Source organism: Pinus tabuliformis, chromosome Q, assembly GCF_031772625.1.
Source record: "Pinus tabuliformis cultivar Carrire ecotype Pingquan chromosome Q, CPIR1, whole genome shotgun sequence".
NCBI classification, from domain to species: Eukaryota; Viridiplantae; Streptophyta; class Pinopsida; order Pinales; family Pinaceae; genus Pinus; species Pinus tabuliformis.
Genome location: NC_142296.1, coordinates 48,447,771 through 48,453,995, shown reverse-complemented (window position 1 = coordinate 48,453,995; position 6,225 = coordinate 48,447,771).

The following is a 6,225-nucleotide window of genomic DNA, read 5'->3' as shown; positions in this document are numbered from 1 at the left end:
ATTAATTAAATCAAAGAAAGGGTTATCTCATTTGATCTTTTAAGGCATGTCTGTGTGTGTGTGCATGCACGTGTGTAGATAGCCTATGAACATAATGTCAACAAGGTTGTCCCTCCTGAGCTTCATGAGCACTTGGATCGGCCCATACATAGTTATAAATGCATAAAACACCATCTCTCCTTAACTTAAATGGGATATAGTCTAGCCCAACCCCCCCACACACACACATACACATAACTATCCCTCCTGAGCTTGGAAAGCACCATTCCCTGGCACTTAGAATTAAGTCTAGCTATCCTTTCTGAGCTTCATTCATATATATATAGTCACTCGACATCACCGACCACATAATATCAGTCATTTGAATGCCGAAAAATCTAACGAGTGAGACAAAGATTCATAACCACATCCATATTTATACAATTGTGTGTGTGAGCTTATAAAGACATGACTTGATTTTCAATACATCAAGGGCCTAAGACTAAAGAAATCAGTCCATTCACATGCCAAAGGTCAACCAATAAAACAATGAGTCCATAGATTTTTCACAACAAGGCTTTATACATGCTTCAACTCAAGAATATACACAGGAGCAACCATTCTTCATCACATTACGTAGGCATAAGTATTCCTTACCAAGATTCACAAGAATAGGCATCCCTCATCATAATCACATGCATTTTAACAACATCAAAGAGAACTCATGAACATTTCCATTGTAATCAAACACATAGAAATACAAAGAGGAAACTTATCTTATGATTAGAATCCTTACAACTGAGATTATGACTTCGACTCTCCACCCATCCTTAGATTGGTATGCATTGTAGTCTTTCTCGTATCCATTCACCCCTAAGCTAGATTTTTGAGCTCGAGGAAGGGTGCTCAAGTGATTGTTCACATATTCAGTGCCATTGGCAATCCATAGATCCACCTGTCTCCACCCAACAACCAATTCCCCCTAGGAATTCATAAGATCAACTCTCCAGTGAATTATTCTTTTGCCAAAGTGATACCACTATGTCCTTGCAATTTTTCCTATGTAATATCCCTTTCCTTTGCATTCCCCCATGCAACACTACTCTCGAGCTCTTCTGTAACTATCGCTCCTCTTAGCTGGATTTTCTCCTTGTGTTCTTCTACGAATTTCCTCTTTCTACGCTGAGTGTCGTGTCCCTTTCCTAAGCCCATATGAATTCTTTTTTTTTGAATCCTCCTCGGAACAAAGTTATCCTCCTCTATGCTCTCGAAATTCCCCCTTCTTGAGTGAATGAATTTATTTCCACTCAGAAATCTTCTTCGTGACCTTTCGACTACTATCGTTGCAACCATATATGGTTGTGTGGTCGTGCGTCTGCCTAGGTCCAATTGTGTCTTTGATAGGTGGTCCTATTTTGGTCATTTTTACCTTCCACATCCCTGGCCCACTCTGTCACTACCACATCATGGCTTGTCTTTCCAATCTACATAACCTTTTGTCTTCCATCTTGGTTGTTTTAACCAAACTGGCCCCCTCTAGTCATGCATTTTGCTTAGGGTGAATTTGTTGGCCAACACAACCCACTCCCAAATTTAAATCCTTATCCTCTTTTGCTTGTGGATTTTCCCAAGAGGAGCATGGGCTCATCCTTTTTTTTTCTAGTTGAAATAAAAGCATAGTTAGCCCCATAAATGCATGTTGGTTAGCCTTTCATGACTGCCATTAAAATAAATAGTCTTCCTCCATTTTACCAAGAAAACTCCCTCCCAAAGATTTGGAATTTGTGTCCCATATCTCAACCTTTTATATTTTATTTACGATAGTGCACATGTCTCTTGCTATGCAATTGTTGAAACACCTCCTTGAAGTCCCCATCCTTTGAATATACATATTTGTATGCATCATTGATCAATGGTTCCATGTGCATCAGAGTTCCAAAAGTTGTGATCTTTGATGTGGGTGGCCTTGAAAGAATGTGGGCCAACTTGTTTGTCCCGCCCTTTCTTGTATTTGATCACTAAATGAAATTGTTGTAGCAACCTCATCCACTTGTAATGCTTGCATATTGTAGCTCACTTTGGGCCTACATGTACTGTAGTGGCTAGTGATATGTTTGGATTATTGTCTTCTTTCCCATTAGATAATGTTTCCACTTCTTCACAATTTACACCAGGGCATAAATCTCCTTGTCATAGGTAGGATAGTTAAGAACCGCCCCATGAAATACTTCAGAATGGTAGAATATAGGCCTTCCTCCCTATGTCAAGACCACTCCCAAAACTTACCCACTTGCATCTGTCTCTACTTTGAAGGGTTGCTATAAGTTCGGTAATGCCAAATTCAGTGCTTGATTGGTCTTCTTCTTTAGCCCCTCAAAGGCCCATTGTCAAACATCTTCCCCCTGGAAACTCTTTCCACTTGTTGTTATGGCGTGGAGTGGTGATGCTACTACTGAAAACGAGGCCATGAATTTCCTCTAGTAGTGTGTCACCTCAAATAAACTCCTAACCTCATAAACATTAGTAGGCACCAACTAATTCATGATGGCCTCCATCTTGGAAAGATCTATCTTCAACTCTCCTCCACCCATCACACACCCTAAATGCACTAAATATTGTTGTGCAAACTCACACTTCTCAAGATTTACTAGCAATTGGTGCTTCTTTAATGTCTCCAACACCTACATAAAACATGTTATGTGCTCCTGCCAACTAGTAATGTATATTAGTATATAATCCAAATAGGAAATAACAAATGAATCTACAAAAGGGCGCAATATATCATTGAATAACTTCATACACGTAGCTGGCGCATTGCATATGTTGAATGACATGACTAATCACTAATACAAACCTTGCTTGGTTTTAAAGGTGGTCTTCTGGGTATCTTCCTCTTTGACTCAAATGTAGTGATATACAAACTTTGAATCTAGTTTGGTGAAGTATTTCGCTTACTGCAATTGATCTAGCAAATCATCTATTATGGGCATGGGGTGCATGTTCTTGAGTGTAATTTTGCTCAACACCCTATAATTTATACACATTCAGAAAGTCCCATCCTTCTTTGGCACAATGATGATGAGTGATCCATAATATGACATATTCGTTCAAATGACACCCTATTTCAGTAGTTGCAACAAATGTTTCTTCGCTTCACTTACTTCTATAACAAATTGCCTATACAACCCAATGTTTGGAAATGAGGAGTCCGACAATAGTTGGATCTTGTGCTCCACTTTCCTCTTTAGATTTTTGGATCTAAAGTGAGCTACAATATCCAAGCAATGAAAAATAATAAAACATACTTCTTGTTAAAATTGAACAATTTCTTAACTTGGTTGGCACTTACCAATGAAAATTTTGACTTGCCTTTATGTGCGTTGATGGTGAACGATTTTCCATCCTTGACGAGGTGCTATTGGTTGGCTCTTCTCATGAATATTACATCTAACATGTACATGTAGGGACTTCCAAACACCACTCCACGTATATCAGAGGGGAACTACATCTAGTTCTACTTCGTCAATAAAATCAACATTGATAACAAATCTAATTTTGCATTGTTTTGTTAGATTTATCTCTACATCCTTGTTTACCCATCCTAATGGTTATGGGTTTGAATGATCACGAACTTCCAATCCCAATTTGTTGACCAACTTTGTTGCAACGAGATTCACTTGTGATCCTAAGTCAAACAGAGCATCAATCTTTGTCTTTTTAACATGTATCTTTATATGGAAGAGCCTTGCCTTTTCATTCTCTTCTTGTTGTTGAAGGCTACTAAAATTCATCTCCTTTTGCATTGATGTACAAACAATATTCTCATCCATGTCTGAGCTGCTTTCAACCTGTTTCCTCAAATCAGTGTCCATGGGATTTGTCTTCTTATTATCTTTCTTTTTGTTCTTTAGGTTAAGCCCTAGAAGCAACTTCCAACACTTCTCTTATGTATGACCATGAATGTTATAGTGGTTGCAGTGGTTGCTAGGATCTTTTTACTGGTGTGCTATGTATGTCATCCTCTTATCTTTCCCCCTTTCCACTTCTTCTTCCCCTCCTTAGAAGTATCCTGGTGCTCCTTTTGCTTCAATCCACTTGATTGCCCTTTCTTCAGGTCCGTGTTATCTAGGCATTGTGCCTATACACAAGCCTTATCCACTGATTTGGGCTTGAACAACATCACTTGCTTCCGCAGATGGTTGTGTAGACCCCCTAGATACTTGAGGAGTATATTTGGGTTCTTTGGGTAGATACCTAGCATTATGGCCATCTTTTAAATTCCGCGGTGTACTCTTATACACTCTATCCCTGCTTCTGCTTGAAGTAGTGCCACAAGATCCACTAGTCCTCTACATACTTGATAGGGTAAATTGTGACTTTATGAGGGTTTTAAAGTCCTCCCATTTGGTCACTAGAGTATCTCCCTCTAACTTCAAGGTATCAGTGTGGATTTTGTACCATGTCAAGGCATGACCCTTTAATTTCAGTCATGCAAATGAAATATTATATTATTCCTTTGTATGATGAGCACTGAAATATGATCTGTAAGCTGACAAGGATATTTCACTACACATTTCATACAACAGATTTGATAAAATAATACTTAAAAATATGAAACCTACACTATGAGGGTTTATTTCTCTTTAGATTTTTGGATCTGTATGTTACTATTTATTATGTATGCATGCAAATTATAATTATGCAAAAAATAGAGAATAATGAAATAAAAACTTACAAACCACGATTTACACAAGATATAACCTAGGAAACTCTGTCAAGAGAAAACTTGGTTGGAAGGTGAGGCTACTCTGTTCTCTTTCTTTGAATAGAAAAAGGTTGTGAGTACAAAGAAGTAAGGCATGTAGCATGTGCACTGCTACAATGCACAAATCATCTCTCTGTGCTCTCTCCCCATCCTTGTCGGCTACTCTGCTCATTTATGGAACAAATGCACTCGAAAAGAATGAAATCCCTTTTCCTCCCAGTGGACTGATTTTAACATAACTAGATAGCCTACTAGTTGTTATATTTGACTCCTTCAATCCTTAATAGAGTTACAATATTGACTTTTCTAGAGTCTTCTTCATTATGATCATGTGGCTAGTCCCTTTTCCACTAATAACGGGGGTTGACATGGCATCCTCTAGAAATATGGTGGCCAATTTTGATAGGTCAAATTTTGAGAGACATAACATTCTCATATAGAGCTTGTACTTTGGGTGAAGTGATCTTAGACATAAATGGTTCTCTTAAATTTAATCTTATTCCCTAAGGACCTGTGATTTCCCCCCCTTACTCTAAGTATGACCCTTTGATATCTTGTGACCCTGAATTAATGGACTCTCTTGATCTTGCACTTGATCTCTCTTGGAATATGATATCTCCTTTAAAATCCCCCTTGCCTCCTCTCTCCTTTCATCTCCCCCTCCCTCATTTCCCTAGCTCCCATGTCCCCCTTGTCCACTCTTCCTCATCCTTGACTGCTCACATATGCTTCTTATGAATCCACATCAATTATACCTGTCCTTGTGCCTTTATGATGACAATCATTATTCCCTTTATTCTTTATGTCCTTGACTTGGTTTCTCATGCATTCCACTGCCATTTAGTGATGGTCCACTCATTCTCGATGCTCGCACTGTTGATAAACCGATGCTAAATCCTTGATTTCTCCAACACTTTATATTTCTAATGATTTTCAAGGGTGGATGTTCGAGCAAAATTAATGGTGATATGAAATCAATTGTGCAAAAAGACAGTGGAATTGATGATAAAATGGCTTGCTTCCTGGTTCAAGCTCCATTTTGTTTCTAAGCAAAACAATGCTTTGGTTTTTGGTCTAGGAATTGGGTAAAAGTTAGGCCTATGTATTCAATTGTGGCATCCATATGGGCCTACTCTGGTATCCCCTGTGAAGAGCTTGTCTTGGCTCCGTTTCTAGAATAAGGGGATTCCACTTATGTTCATGGGTTATTTGGAGAAAAGGCCTTTTAGTCTCACAAGGTTCTTCTTTTGATCTTAGCTCCACGACTCTCTAGAAAACTCGGCCCATCCTTTTGTTAATCTCAAAGGTATCTACAAGTTCCCCTCACTAAATTTAGAAATTTTACAGTCCCTGGATAGAAAGGTCAATCTTCACAATTTGGATTATGGTATCATCGTTCATGAATTTTCTTTGGCTTGCTCGGGGAAGTATTTAGTTCAGGGGCAGTTCATAATCCTGCTTAGAAGTAGGGTTTGGTCTGT